The following is a 17102-nucleotide window of genomic DNA, read 5'->3' on the forward strand; positions in this document are numbered from 1 at the left end:
CGACGAGGACGACGATTACGCCGGACGGCACACCACAGACACGCAGAGTAAAACCCCCAAACAACAAAAAAAGTGGGAGAGCAAAAACAAAAGCCGAGAGGTCAGAAGGTCACTTCCGAGGGTTTCTACTTTGCCCCACCACCCGTGACCTCTGGGGGGCTTGACGCGCCGCTGAATCTGTATGCCGCGACACAGCGCGGTCAAGTCAACTTAACCTTCAATTAGACTAATGTTTAATGTTTAAGCGGGCTGATGCTGCCCGCACTCGCCAATTTGGGATTTACACAGCGGAGGCCCCGGCGAACGCGAGGTGGATTAGAATGAGCACACAAATAGTGACAAAGTTCCCCCGTATAGCCTTCAGCAGCCACTCGGGGCAAGTGCCGTTCGCTTCTTCTTCTTCTTCTTCTATCATATGGCTGCTGATGTCGAAGGCAGAGCAGCAGCTACAATCTCACATTCAGGTGCTCAAGCCCAGATAACCGCGTCAGGAGCAGTGGAGCGTATCGCCGCCGTGATGTCTCCTTCTTCGTGTTTGTGGATCGGGCCATTGCGTTGTTATAATGTTGTACTGTTCTAGCGAGCGGAATCTATCAACTCCGGCACGGCATACCACGGGGGTAGGCGACCAGCACCACGCCCGGCCGCCTTTGTCTCCCGCGGTGGCGAGTTTTACGCACGGCAGCAGGTGCTCATTTAAGGCCAAGTCGACCACGGGGAGGCCCAGGACCGGTTCAGATATTCGTCACTGATGTGGGCCGTTGAGCGGGGATGGAACTGGCGCGGTTTGGCCGGCGTCGTAGCGGAGTGCGCTTCCGTGTGATGTCGCCGTCGCTGTGGTTCGGGAGCGAGCTGCCAATGTCGAGGTCTGCTGCTGGCCACGACGAGAGGGCCGCGTGTCATCCTTGCGCAAGGGCCATGCTAATCTTCTCTGTATCGTTCGAATTTTAGCATATGTACTGCCGGAGCAGGGGGGAGAGAGAGAGATAGTTGGTGGAGTTCTGCCGCTCCTCCTCCGTTGAAGGATCTCAGACCACAGTGGTTTACTCGATGGTCCGTATAATACCGCGGACGATATATACTCCCACCGAAAGACCCCCCGTATAGCCTAATCAGGCTGTTGGAGCAAGTGCTTTTAGCAAATAGCACCTATGAAGGCCGGCACGGTACACGAGGGGGTGGGTGGCCAGCACCACGCACGACCGCCTTTGTCTCCCCAATGGCGATGTTCACACATCAGACCAGGTACTCATTTTGAGGCTGAGTCGACCTAGGGGAGGCCCAGGCCAGGTTCGAATATTCGCTACTGTTCTTGGTCGTGAGCGGGAATCGAACTCGTGTGGCCGGGTTCGCGGCACAGCGCGCTACGCTTACCACACCCTGGACACAAAAACAACGATCCCCAACATAGCCTTCAACAGACTGTTAGGGTAATTGCTGTGAGCGAGCACCTATGAAGGCCGGAGAACGTGGGTGACCAGCACCACGCCCGACCGTCTCTGTCTCCCCAGTGGCGATGTTTACACACCACACCAGGTACTCATTCGAGGCTGCGTCGACCTAGGGGAAGCCCAAGATCGGTCGTGAGTGGGAATCGAACTCGGCTGGCTTGGTTCGAAGCGCAGCGCGCTAAACCGCCACGCTCTGGACACGCGAACACACTCGCCTCCCTGTCTCTCGCCATCAGTTCGCCCACCCCATGACTCACTCAACCCCTTGTCCTCAACGAGCGAGCGGCGACGGCTCCTCTACCTTGACGTGGAGAAGCCCTCGCGTTAACAATCTCACCCCCCCTCGCGTCAACAATCTCACCCCCCCTCGCGTTAACAATCTCACCCCCCCTCGCGTCAACAATCTCACCCCCCCTCGCGTTAACAATCTCACCCCCCCTCGCGTTAACAATCTCACCCCCCTCGCGTCAACAATCTCACCCCCCCTCGCGTTAACAATCTCAACCCCCTCGCGTCAACAATCTCACCCCCCCTCGCGTTAACAATCTCACCCCCCCCTCGCGTTAACAATCTCACCCCCCCTCGCATTAACAATCTCCCCCCCTCGCATTAACAATCTCCCCCCCCCTCGCGTTAACAATCTCACCCTCCCTCGCATTAACAATCCCCCCCCTCTCGCGTCAACAATCTCCCCCCCACCCCCCACGCCGCTCCCCGCGTGAACAATCTCCCCCCCCCACGCCCCCCCACGCGTCAACAATCTCTCCCCCCCCCCGTCGCGTGAACAATCTCTCCCCCCCCCCGCGTTAACAATCTCTCACCCCCCCCGTCGCGTCAACAATCTCTCCCCCCCTCGCGTGAACAATCTCTCCCCCCCCCCGCGTCAACAATCTCTCCCCCCCCCTCGCGTTAGCAATCTCTCCCCAACCCCCACGCGTTAACAATCTCTCCCCCCCAACGCCGCCTCTCGCGTTAACAATCTCCCCCCCCCCACGCGTCAACAATCTCTCCCCCCCCCTCGCGTTAACAATCTCCCTCCCCCCCACGCGTCAACAATCTCTCCCCCCCACCCCCCACCCCCCAGGCCGCCCGCTCTTCCGCGAGTAAATAGCGGCCGCAGGTGTCCGCGCTCCGATGCCTTCACGAAGCGCCTCTGTAGACGCATTCAGAGTCCGTTTGCGTCGAGCCTGCTGCACCCGTGATTGCAATCGCACGGCGCGCGCACCGTGCTCACACAGCGTCCGATTGATTTCCCCTTTTTCGTATTAGCTCCGCTCCCTCCTCCTCCTCCTCCTCCCTCCTCTTCATCATCATCCCTCCGACAAAAAGACAAAGGTAAAGTTCCCCCGTAGAGTCTTAATAGCCTGTTGGGCGTGTTGAGGGCAAGTGCTGTTGGAGAGGAGCATCTAATAAGGCCGACGCGACACACCGGGAGGGTATGGGTGGACAGCAACCGCGACCGGCCGCCTTTGTCTCCAAAGTGACGATGTTTACACACAGCACCAGGTGCTCTAGGGGAGGCCCAGGACCGGTTCAGATAATCGTCGCTGGTGTTGGTGGGCGTGAGCGGGAAACCAACTCTGGTCGCCGGATTCATAACGCACTTGCCCCCATCGTTCCGTGAAGGCTACACGGGGGATTTTTGTCTTTGCTGGTGGTGGTGATACTGCTGGTAAGGGTGCATTTTGTGAGTTGAAAGTGCATTTATGTACACACACAAAACAAACTTTCAAAATAATAAATTGATAAAATAAAATAACACAATAATATTCTCACGACGTTTCGGCCACAACACAAGCGGCCTTCATCAGGTGAAGGGACGAGACTGTCTAGTAGGACAGCGCTGGAGTGAAAGAGCCACGTTCAGATCACGGCCTTTAAGCTGTGTGAGAGGAACAAAGGGCATTGACAATGGAATTAGCATATAATTTAGCATTGAAATGGCTGAATGATTAGCTTGTGACTGGTCACAGAAATAGCTATGTTAAAAGTTAAATCATACACATCCGCAGAGGCACCCCTTGATAAAGGAATTAGCATAGAATTTAGCATTGAAATAGCTTTATCAAGGGGTGCCTCTGCGGATGTGTATGCTTTAACTTTTAACATAGCTATTTCTGTGACCAGTCACAAGCTAATCATTCAGCCATTTCAATGCTAAATTATATGCTAATTCCTTTGTCAAGGCGCTTTGTTCCTCTCACACAGCTTAAAGGCCGTGATCTGAACGTGGCTTTTTCACTCCAGCGCTGTCCTACCAGACAGTCTCGTCCCTTCACCTGATGAAGGCCGCTCGTGTTGTGGCCGAAACGTCGTGAGAATATTATTGTGTTATTTTATTTTGTATCAATTTATTATTTTATTCTCATTCTACGTGACTTTACCGAAAGAACCAAAGAAGATTAATCTTTGCAGTCACGAAAGCTTTAAATCGAAATTTAAACTTTCAAAACGTTCGTCAATGATCCTGTGTGTGTGCCCCAAATGATATATAGACATACGCAATAGGCGACTTTTCGGGAATTGGCCCTTCTTCATAGCGCATGAATAAGAGAGACAAGTAGAGAGACAGAGTGGATGATAAGAATTGGAGACTGCACTTGTTAACGTTATGGGGGGTGGGGGTTGTTGAGAATAACAATTTAAAAATGTTTCTGATTCCCAGTTTTTTTTATTTGCCATTTGATCAGTTACACATTTAGAGTAGCCAATGTGTTGCTGCTAATTGTGGTTGTGCATCACTACCAACGCAGCAGCAACAGCATCGCCGAATTATTTGTTTGGAAAAACTAAAGGCGCAGCCCTGCAACTGCTCGCCTAGGTCACTGCTGGCGGAATGGGCCTCCATTGGAGGCGGAGCTCTGGGGTAGCCCCTCTAGAGGGTGTTTGGCCTACTCCTCCACGCTGACCAGGCGTCTCAGAAGAGGTGGGAGTACCCACACGTTACCCCACCACTCGCTACCTGCCACGCCACAAGCCTGTGGTGTTATCCCCGTTTTCAATTCTGGGTGGACAGTGGCATTGTTGCATCTGCCGCGCCAGGAGATCGATTAAGAACCAGCGGACATCTGGATTGCAAGTCCACAGGACGGCAGCATCCCACGTTTGTGTGTTCTTTGGAACGTTTTTATGTTAAAGTCTAGAAAAATTATTACGGAGAGAAATTGTAAGATATAATAACGTAAGCTATATAGAAATGTGGAGTAAACCCATACTTACCAAACCAGGCTCGCATTACCACCCCCGTTTCCCCACAGTTAAATCATCGCCCACGGTGGCTTGATGTGATCTCCCTCGTCTGGTATGCAGGAGATCGTGGGTTCGATCCCGACCCTGACGCCTGCTGCTGCTGCTGTATATTTGGAGTTTGCGTGTCCCTCTCATCATCATCACAGTGGCTAGGAGATGTTAACTACCTCGCCTGGTATGCAGGAGATCGTCGGTTCGATCCCGACCCTGACGCCTGCTGCTGCTGCTGTATATTTGGAGTTTGCGTGTCCCTCTCCCAGTGGTCGCGTGGATGTTTTTCTCCGGGTCCTTCGGTTTTTCCCTCCAGCTTCCACGTGATGGGCCACTTCGTTGGGCTGTCGTTTGTGGCCAGGTCGTTTCTGAAAAATGAGCTAATAGCTCATTGCGCCTTGCCAGGGGCGGAGCCAGGGGGTGACAGGGCAGACAATTGTCACCCCCGACAAAAAAAAATCGAAAATCTGAAACATTCTGCGTATAAGTGTACGACACTCGGTCTGGCGGACTCCGTGCAACTGCATTGTTAGAGTGTGTCGCCAACCGATGGCGTCTAGTTCAACAGCCTGACTCTCTAATCATTCTTGAAATTAAAATTTGTTGAATGTCACCCCGGGCTGAAAATCCTGGCTCCGCCCCTGGGCCTTACCTGGTAAAATAAAATCGTTTATATGAATTTGTAAAGTTACTTAATTATCTTTCCTATACGTTGCACTCCTATCGTGTTTTAATTTTGTTTGTTGTTCTAACGTCTTGACCTGCCCCGGCTGGACATCTGTAAAGAAGAGCTTGATACTTCATCCAATTCCTCCAGTATAAATAAATATTCCGAGTCTGTTATTAAGCAGGGACAATTATTGCAGTGATGCGTGCTGCAAACGAGTGGGTTGTTATCATTTTTTTTTTTGGGGGGGGGGTGATGAGGATGGAATCCTCAAGTTTAAGGTCCGAAGAAAAAACGGGACGTTCAAAAAAATACTAGGAACAAATCAAGAAAACCCTTGGCAAATCTTGAGACGGATTATCTTGAGACGAGCGGAAGGAAACGCACAGCCATGTAGGGGTTCATTTAAGGATGGATATTTTTTTGTTTACCAGAAACGCTTGGAGCACCGTCACGGGAGCTGATTCAGATTGCCCAGTCTCAGACTTTATTTCAGCTGGTAATTTCCCAATTTAGCTAACCAAACTCAACAACACGTTAATTTATAACATTGTGGCCTGGATAGAAAATGCAATCCTTTAGAACTGCTTTTTTTGTTGAGTTTGTTGTCCTTCCCACGCACCTCCGATTGGATTGTGTACGGTGCGAAAGAAGTTCAGCATACATAAATACATATGAATACAATATATAATAGGCGACGTTTCGGGCAATGATCCTTCGCAGCACATTATGTGGACAACCACAGATAGACAGCCCAAGACTAAACTAAACATTTTTTTTTATTTTACCATGTAAGGTCCACTGAGCTATATAGCTATTTTTCAGAAGCGACCTGGCCACAAATGATAGCTCAACGAAGTGGCTTAACATGTTGGAATTCATAGCAGCTAAACACTCTAAACGCTTGTTGATTCTAAATATGGAGAGAAAAACCGGAAGATCCTGAGAACAAAATCTACGCGACCACGGGGAGAGAGACACCACAAACTCCAAATATTCAGGCGTCAGGGTCGGGACCGGAATCGGGATCGAACCCACGACCTCCTGTATGCCAGGCGAGGTAGTTAACATCAAGCCACCGAGATGTTGACATGACATCACAACAAACAGGTCCTTGTAATTCATTGTCTCCACATGTTTTGTTTGATTCCCATATCACACACGCTATTTGCGAGGCATAGTATACAGGGCGTGGACCCCATGTGGACGAGAAGACAAACTGAGAAGTTAATTTAGAAGTCGTTCCATGACAACATTTTTCCGGCCGGTTCTTTTTGTCGTTTATTTTCTTAAAATCAATTATTACTCTACTGGAAATCAGATGAGAGAGAGAGAGAGGGAGGGAGAGAGGAGCCCATTGAGATTACAAGTGTCCATTTCAAGGGAGGCCTTGGTTTCAAAAGCGATGCCGGACGCACGAGATGAGAGATCAAAAACACCTGTGTGTTACATTCATAAAACATCCCAACGCTGAAGGACTCCAAGCAAATTACTCAATTGGGATTACACATCATAGTCAATGCCGGATTATGCTTGTAGCAATAGTAGCATATGCTACGGGCCCCACACTTTCAAGGGCCCGGCTCTAAATGCTTTCAATTCCGGTTCAGTGATTCTGCACTTTCTCTATTACTATAGTACTATACCGCGTTCAACATTTATGAACGACTGGGTGTTTAAGTTTAGCGATTTGTCGTATTATCTGGCTGTATAACAAATGAAAAAAACATAATTACTTTGCTATGCAAGTAAAAAAATTGTGTTTTAATATTTATGTGTTTTTTTTTTTATTTAGAACCCCTTTTATAACATACTAGCGGGAAGTACCTGGCGTTGACCGAGCGAAAAAGACAGACACACATCGACTTAGACACACACACAGACATCGAACCACACACACAAACACATCGACTTACACACGCATATCAAACATCCCCCATATAGCCTTAACAGACTTTAGGGGCAAGTGCTGTTAGCGAGCACCTATGAAGGCCAGAACGGTACACGAGGGGGTGGGTGGCCAGCACCACGCCCGACCGCCTTTGTCTCCCTAGTGGCAATGTTTACACACCGCGCCAGGTACTCATTTGAGGCTGAGTCGACCTAGGGGAGGTCCGGGACCGGTTCAGATAATCGTCACTGGTGTTGGTTGTGAGCGGGAATCGAACCCGGGTCGCCAGGTTCATAGCGCAGCGCGCTAACCGCTACATTTACTTTAGATACACACACATGAGTTACACACACAAATCGACGTACACACATACAACGACTCACATACACACATACGTAGACTCTCATACATACATCGACCTAAGCACACGTATGGACTTACACACATATCGACTAGGACACACACACATGGACTTACACACACTACATGGACCCACGCACACACATCGACTTACACACACACATCGACTGCCACCAGACATATAGACTTACATACACATATGGACTAACTCACATACACATATGGACTAACTCACACACACATCGACTGACACACATAGCCACACACAGAGTGGCTTACACACTCACATGGAGCCATGCACACACATCGACTAACACACACACACAGCGACTGACACACACTCTCAATGTTGGCATAATCATCGACAACACACTGGTAAAAGAGGTTGGCGCACCATAATATGTGGTTTCCTCCTCTGTCCATGATCACGAAGGAATAGAAGTTCTTTTTGAGGAGACAGTTTTGTGAGGATGTCTTTGCCCTGCAGCTTTGTAATGGTAGGAATCTTGACGTGATACCCTTCTTGGCCTTGCGACAGTAAAATGTGTTATCGTAGGGGATCGTATGCCCTGTTTGTCTCAGGAAATCGCGCGATGGTGTTTTCTTGGTATGGAAGAACAATGTCTCTATCACAATGTTCCTCACCCACCGTAAGAACAGCAACGTCAACAATATTTGGGGCATTGAACCTCCCTGCGTTCTCCCTGCTTTGGTGGAAATAAAAGGTGCGGTATGCCAAAATTTAAATGGTTGATGTTCCCACCAATGTAACTAAACGATAGACGAAATGTAATCGGCTGTAGCTAAGAAAGTCCAACGTATTTAGCAGTATAACATAGTAATCAGCATCGCAGCACTACGTATCAGTAAATAGTGTAACGTGACCAATCGAAACAATAGAAATGCATTGAAGAAATAAGCTGAAATAAGTCAACATTATAGAGCAGCAGTACGCACAGGTAAGTTGAGAAGCAGGCTGCAGTCTCAATTATAGACTGCCAGTACGCCGACTCAATGACATAAGCATTGCTACAGTCGCCATAATAAGCTGGAAATACGGTCTGCGGCTGAAAAAGCAGGATAAAGTCTACATGAATGGGTGGCAGTATACTGAGTGAGGTAAAGAAGCAGGCAACTGAGTATAGACTGGGATACTCTCATAATGCCCAAAAGCAAAATTAACAGCGTAGATAATAAGAGTGTCAGTGCACTGACGTTAATTAATCAGCAGGCAGCAGGTCACAGCACAGACTGCCAGTACACTGGCGCAACGTCATAAAAACACACCTAAATAAGTAAATATTTAGCAACCTAATATTCAAATATTTCGTTGTCTGCACACAAACATTATTATTGTAATATTTGCTAACTTGTTTGTTTCATAATAGTAAACAATCTACGTGATTTCTTTGTGAAAGAAGCAATAGAATAGTAATTTGCATTGCAGGGGTGAGGCCTAGTCCCGTGCAGAGCCCGCGGCCTCGCCTAGATTGCCCAGCCGGCAGAGGTGGCACCTTGCCAGGCTGGGGGCTGGGCTACTCCCTCCACAATAATGCTAAGCGCTATAATATTAATATCTACGGATTTTAAAGCAGTAACTGCACGCATTCAGGTGGGTGGGGGGGAAGAAGACATAACACTGAGCAGAATGAACTCCAGCGTTGTGTGTATTTTTTAAGCATTTTTAACGCGAATGAAAATTTATTGCGATCGTTTGTGCGTTGCTAGGGGCAATCCCTGTCAGCGTTTCGCGCACGCGCAAATGCGTGCTTTGTCCTGCGCCAAATGGCGAAACTAGATAAATAAAGTTTTATCGCGCTAAATCGCTAATTCAACTAATTTAAAGGTGACAGACGTGAAAAAGGAATAGCGCTTGCCAACCGCGGGTCTTATGGCGTGGTACCTGGCACATTTTTTTACGTAAACCTCACCGTTTGAGAACCAAATCCTTCGCAAGCGCGTGAACACACAGACAGACAAAAAAATGACATTTATATTTAAGATGCTGCAGGCCTCGCACTAGCTTAATCCGGTACCGATCATAGTAGGAGCAACATCGCCCCCACCGTCCACCCCTCACCCACCACCCCACGAGGGTGAAAATTAACAAACAGCGTGGGAGAATTCTCCTCCTGAAAATGAACCCCGAGACTCATTTTGAGGCTTTCGTGGACAAACAGTAAATAAATCAGGAATACTCTTGCGGATTGGGAAATGTGATCATCTGTCCAATGTTGTTGTTGTTATTGTTGTCCTCGTCGTCATGAAATCCTCCACCACCCGACACAGCCAAACAAATGATAGTGTTACGTGGTCAAGCATAATTTTTTTTCAGATTATCAGTATGGTGATATGAATAACAATTTTGTCCGATTAAATATGTAGTGATTACACTGCGTGTGTCTCTCTCTCCGTGGTCATGTGGATTGTTCTCCAGGTCCTCCGGTTTTTCCCTTCACATTTAAAATCAACATTACGCGTTTAGAGTATTTGACTGCTGCTATACATTTCAACGTGATAAGCCACTTTGATGAGCTATCATTTGTGGCCAGGCCGCTTCTGACAAAAAAAGCTATATAGCTCAGTGGGCCTTACCTGCTAAAATAAACACAATTATAAACATTACACAAAAGATGTATGCATGTTGAACTTATTTCGCACCGTACATAGCCAACCGTGCTAATATATGTAGTGACATAAATGGGGCCACTATGGCGGTTAGCGCCAGCGACTGTCACAACAGTGGAGCTGTGGGTCTTGGGCCTCTCTCGGGCACCAGAGTGGGCATGCCATGGAAGCGGGCCCTAGGGGGCTTAGTCTTGGTGACAGCGAGGTCGATTGAGGTCATGACAGTCTAGGTGACCCCGAGAGGGCACGTGACCGGACGAGGTGGCAAGGGGGGCCCAAAAGGGACACGTGATGTCGGGGCCGGAGCCTTTGGGTAGGATCTGGAAGGGGGCGTGGCCAAGGGCAGAGCCTGGCCAAGTCCTGAGCCCTGACCGAGGCTGTTCTCTGGAATCAACCCTCGGTGCTACGTCTCTCCGGTCTTCGGTCTCCGCTCGGCATCGTGGGTCAGTCAGAATGTGACTGTCTGACCCGGTTATGTAGTTAACCCTGTTGGCTGTGAAATGAACGTGTTGCCTCCAAGTCAAGTGTGTGCCTTCGTGAAGAACACTACATATATACACACGAGGGTCACCCAGAAAGTAATGCTCCACTGGAAAGGAATACACTGCTCTAGATTCTCGATCGAGTAAAGCCATTGGAGGTGGAAGGGGATTATCGTGGGAAAGTATTGAGCATGTAAGCAATACATCTGCTCATGAATATATGGGTAGGGTTTACATTTTCTGCAATACATGTTTGGCCAAGCAAACAAATACAAAGTGGGGATGCATGGCTTTCTGGGCGACCCTTGTAAAATGAGAAGCCTCCAACGCAATCTAACGAGAGCACGTGGCGAGCACGTGACAGCAACCTCTGCACGTCACAGTCCCTGTGCCACGTGCTGTTGTTAGCCCAGGGGTCGGCAAACCTGCGGCTGCGGAGGCGCATGTGGCTCTTTGGCTTCCCCCTTGTGGGCAGCCGTTTAATTTGTTTTTTTTTTTTATCTTAAACGTAATTTAACGTAACGATTATTTAACATATTCCTGCGGAGGGAGCTGGTATGAACGTTGGGTTGCTCGGTCAATGGCCAGGGTCAACGGCGGCACCACGTGGTGTATTCCGCAAATATGCCCGACTGTGAGGGCGGGCACAAGCCGGCGTGAGTAGGTTAAACGTTGAGTTTTATAAGGGCACCACGGGGTGACCAGCCCCTTTCCACCCAGCCCCACCCCTCCCACCCCCCACCCAGCCCCACCCTCCCCACCCAGCCCCACCCTCTCCTCCCCACCCAGCCCCTCCCCACCCTCCCCTCTCCACCCAGCCCCACCCCTCCCATTTTTGGATGCACGACGGACGGACACAATAATCCCCTGGGGGCTGGTGGTGTAACCAGGAGGTTCCTACCAGTATTAAATATGGTAGGGAATGGGTCTCAATGGAATGTCCTGGTGTTAACAAAATGTACAACAGTCAAACTATATCGTTAAAGAATAACTCAGGGTGGCAAAAAAAATAATAGACGCGGTTCATTCCATCACCTATTTTATTTATTTAAGTCAGAAAGTTGTTTGTCATCTTGCTGTATACCTGCTGCTGTGTCTGTGTACAAGTGAGTTGTGTGGAGCGCCGGGCGGCTAAAACACAGCAAGTTGGCACAGTAGGAGGCACAGATGGTGCATCGGCCAGCAGTCGTCTCAGTCAGTCGACCCGTGACATCTGGGTCTGCCCCGTGACCTCCTGCCCAGCGGGCGTTCGACACTTCACGTGGTCTCAACGTGCACCTAGCCTGGCACAGGCGCCGTGGTGACGTCACCGCCACTTAGTGGCGAATGGCGGTTGTTGTTGTGCGTGTGATGCGGCTCTCGAACTATTTTGGATCAAAGACAAAAACAAACTATAAAACTATATATGGCTTGTCTTCTTCTTCATCTTCTTCTTTAAACGCTTGCCCGACCGCTTGTTGTTGTTAGCCGAGGCGCGTGTAAGCTCGATGACGGGGCTCTGCCCGTGCTGGTGGACTTTGTCCGTGGCAGGGTTAGAATGTCAAGCTCCTGCTATCTTCTCCGCCAACTCCTCTGCAGAGGGTTTATTTTTTATTTCCCCCCCCCCCCCCCCGTCAATCAGTAATTGGCGTTTGTAGGAATTTCTGTCATCGAAGTGCAGCGCGTTTTTCGGAATCTTTATTGATCCTGGAGAAATCCGATGAGCTACCAAGCTCTTTTGCTCGGTCGCTCCAATAAGAGGCCGGGTCAGAAATGTTATAACGACCCGGAGTTTGGCTTCAATCGATTCGTTGCTTTGTAAATGTCAGCGATTTTGAATGTGTTTTTGTTCACTCTGTGTTTAGGTCGATTTCTTGAGCGATATTTCATCTTATTAGGTTGTGCTTATTATGAGCCAATTTGGAATATGGCAACTGTGGGGTGAAAAATTGCAACAACGAAGACGCCACCCCCGATCTTACCTTCGTTAGCGACATGCTGCTGCTGCTGTATATACAAGTACTGTACCGACCGGGAATCAAACTATAGCACGGTTGGATACGTACGGTTGCCAAAGAAATTCAACCACACACATACACACACATACGCACGCGTATGTGTCCATGCGTCTCTGCGTCAGGGGAGCGGTGGCGAAGCGGTTTCGTGCACTGCGGCGCTATGAGCCCGGCGACACGGAGTTTCGATTGACCGCTCACGGCTCACATCCGACCCGGTCCCGGGCCTCTGAACGGAGGTCGACTCCGCCTGAGTTATGATCACCTGGTGCGGTATGGGGGAGAGGTGGGGGGGGGGAGGTGCTCGCTCTTGCCCCGACAGCTTGTTCAAGGCTATTTAGGGGAAGGAAGGAGGGGTGGGGGGCGGGCAGGTAACTTTGTCATTGCATCTCTGCGCGAGTGTGTCAGTGGTGTGAATGCTTGTGCGTGTGCGCGCGCGTTTAAAAGGCGCTCGCGTCTCGCGCATGCATAAGCGGCCGCGTCAAATAATAATTAGCTGAGCCAATCAATGAGGCAATCAAGCGAGAAATCGACTGTTAAGTGGGCAAACATGCTGCGGTGTGCGGGCGTAACTCGGGTGTAAACAAACACCACCACCCCGTGTCGTCTCGACAGACCTTTTTGTGGCAAGTGCTGTAAACACAAAGATCGCCACCCTCCCTCGCATAGCCTGTAACAAGACTGTTGGGGCAAGTGCTGTTAGCGAGCAGCACCTGTGAAGGCCGGCACGGCACACGAGCGGGTGGAGTGGCCAGCGCCACGCCCGGCCGCCTTTGTCTCCCCAGTGGCGATGTTTACACACCGGATCAGGTACTCATTTGAGGCTGAGTCGACCTAGGGGAGGCCCACGACCGGTTCAGATAATCGTCAGCAGTGTGGGCCGTAAACAGGAATCGAACTCGGATGGCCGGGTTCATAGCGCAGCGCGCTAGCCGCGACGCTATCGATCCCCGCGCACACACACACGCGCACGCGCACACACACGCGCACACACACAATGAGTGTAATTAATGCGCACCGTGATTAGCCTCAGCGCGAAGAAAACCAATTAGGGGTTTGGACGACAATCCACCCGCCGCTCCACGATTCCAAATTCTCACGGATCAAGGTCACGATCCGAATGACCGGATCCGCGAATATATCGGGCGACGGCTCAATCCACTCAATTGCAGGCCACCTATCGCGGCCGTGAAGAAGAGCAGTTGCTCGAAACGTCTCTTTTGAAGCAGTGCCGTTAACAAATGTGAACTTAATCTTGATTTGAAGCTTTCGAGACTGCAGGAATCCATACTCTTTGGTTCTTTCGGTAAAGCCACGTAGGTATAAAATACAAATAAATCACGACGTTTCGGGCGCAACACAAGCGTCCATCATCAGGTGGGAAAGCGTGGTCCTGCTGCTGTGAACTTGCAAGTGGAATTTATTATTGTCCATAATAAATATCTTTTTTGGGTTGGATCGCGTAAATATAAAAGTGTCGTTAAGCCACCACCACCACCCGACACAGCCAATTAGTAAGGGCTGTCATGTGAAGAAAACGTGCCGGTTAGTTACTACTTCAGCCCACACATTTACATGTATGCGATTTGACTCCCCAGAAACTCCGTTTATTATGGATAATATTGGTCGCGAAAGCGGACGTGTTAAACTGATGTATCCTTGGTTTGTGTAATATTTAACTCTTGCTGATATTTGTAACTATATTATATGTATAACTATATTATTATTATTCGTGTGATTCCGCTGGTTCCACTGCGTCTCCAACAGCCTGAGCCGAATTTTAATCGTCGCATAAAAGCGTTCAAATCAGGGAGAAACATGAGCGGGATGAGGGCGCGACATACACAATACACACACACAAAACACACACAACACACACACAACACACAATACACACACAACACACACACACAAAAACACACACACACAACACACACTACACACACCACACACACACCACACACACACAACACACACAACACACACACACACAACACAACACACACCACACACACACAACACACACCACACACACCACACACCACACACCACACACAACACACACAACACACACAACACACACAACACACACACACTACACACACCACACACAGCACACACAACACACAAACACACACAACATACACAAGACACACAACACACACACCACACACACACAACACACAAAACACACACACAAAACACATACACCACACAAACCACACACACACAAAACACATACACCACACACAACACACACAACACACACACAACACACACAACACACACACCACACACACACAACACACACACAACACACACAACACACAACACAGACACAAAACACACACACCACACAACACACAACACACACAACACACACAACACACACCACACAACACACACCACACAACACACACCACACAACACACCACACACAACACACACCACACACACCCAATACACACAAAACACACCCACTACACACACCACACACACAACATACACACCACACAACAAACCACACACACCACACAAAACACCCACAACACACAAAACACACCCACAACACACACCACACACACAACACACACACAACACACACAACAAACTACACACACCACACAAAACAAACCATACAAAACACACACAACACACACCACAAACCACACACACCACACAAAACACACACAACACACAAAACACACCCACTACACACACCACACACAACACACACCCAATACACACACACACACACACCATACAAAACACACACAACACACAAAACACACACACCACACACAACACACACACCACACAAAACACACACAACACACAAAACACACCCACTACACACACCACACAACACACACCCAATACACACACACCATACAAAACACACACAACACACAAAACACAACCACTACACACCCCACACACACACCATACACACACACCATACACACACACACCACACACACAACACGCACAGTACACACCTAACGCACACCACTCACACCACACAACACACACCGCACACACACCACTCACACCACTCACACCACACAACACACACCACACATGACTCGCACACCACACACCACACTCCCAATACACACAACACACGACACACACACCACACAACACACACACCACACACACACCACCCACACACACGACACACACACCACACAACGCACTTAGCACGCATACAACACAACACACACAACACACACAGACCACACACACACACACCACTCATACCACACACAGACCACACACAACACACACACACCACACACAACACACACACAACACACACACACACCACACACACAACACACACCACACACACAACACACACACACCACACACACAACACACACGCGCGCGCGTGGAACAGGCACGGGCGTGCGGACGACGGCGCAGGCCCCGGGTAAATATTTGTCTCGGCGATCCAATCCCCGGTAAATATGTCGAAGGAAGGCAGGGGTCGATCCGTTTAATTCGCCCGGCAATTTACGTGTAATTGCCGAGGACGAGGCCCGCGACGGGGTGGGTGGGGACCGACAGACGGAGTGATGGGGCCGCGCCGCCTATGCCTGAGCAAAGCCGGGGAGATTGAGTCAGCGGGCGGACACCGAAGGGCAGGGCAATGGTAAGTGGGGACAGAAGGGACGATGGTGGTGATGGTGGCGGCGGCGATGGTGGTGGTGGTGGTGATGATGATGGGTTTGGTGGTGGTGCCAGTGGCAGTGATGGGTGACGGAGGTCAACGATAGATGGGGAACGGCGGCGCGTCGCTGACACCAGCGACGATTATCCGAACCGATTATGGGCCTGCCCTAGGTCGACTCGGCCTCAAATGAGTACCTGGTGCGTGTGTGCTCCTAGGTAACCCCCCCCCCCCACCCCCTTGTGTGCCATACCGGCCTTGAGAGGTGCTCGCTAACAGCACTTGCCCCAACAGTCTGTTCAGGCCGTACGGGGGATCTTTGTCTTTTTGGAGGTTAAAGCATGAGGAGGGGGTGGACCGGTGGTCGTGCAGACTGCGATACGAAACCTGTTCACCTGAGTTCAATTCCTGCTCGCGATCAATAACAGTGGCCGAATATTTGAAGCGGTCCCGTGCCAACCCTAGGTCGACTCAGCCTGAAATGAGTACCTGGTGCGGTGTGTAAACATCAGTACTGGGGTGACAAAGGCGGCCGGGCGTGGTGCTGGCCACCCACCCCCACGTGTACCGTGTTCACCAACAGCACTTGCCCCAACAGTATCTGAAGGCAATACGGGTGACCTTTACCTTCCGGAGGTTAAAGCTATCGAGGTTTGGCGGATGGCATAATTGGCCATGCGAACTCACGTCGTATTTTACAACGTGACAATGAT

General features: G+C 49.8%; 1 pseudogene; it reads right to left on the bottom strand.

Annotated features, from left to right (window-relative positions):
- Nucleotides 1-894: 894 nt before the first annotated feature.
- LOC116948990 (U6 spliceosomal RNA) lies at nucleotides 895-971 on the bottom strand (annotated as a pseudogene).
- Between the last annotated feature and the right edge of the window lie 16131 nt (nucleotides 972-17102).

This window comes from Petromyzon marinus, chromosome 35 (assembly GCF_048934315.1).
Source record: "Petromyzon marinus isolate PM22_M1 ecotype Great Lakes invasive population chromosome 35, UKy_Petmar_22M1.pri1.0, whole genome shotgun sequence".
Taxonomy (NCBI): Eukaryota; Metazoa; Chordata; class Hyperoartia; order Petromyzontiformes; family Petromyzontidae; genus Petromyzon; species Petromyzon marinus.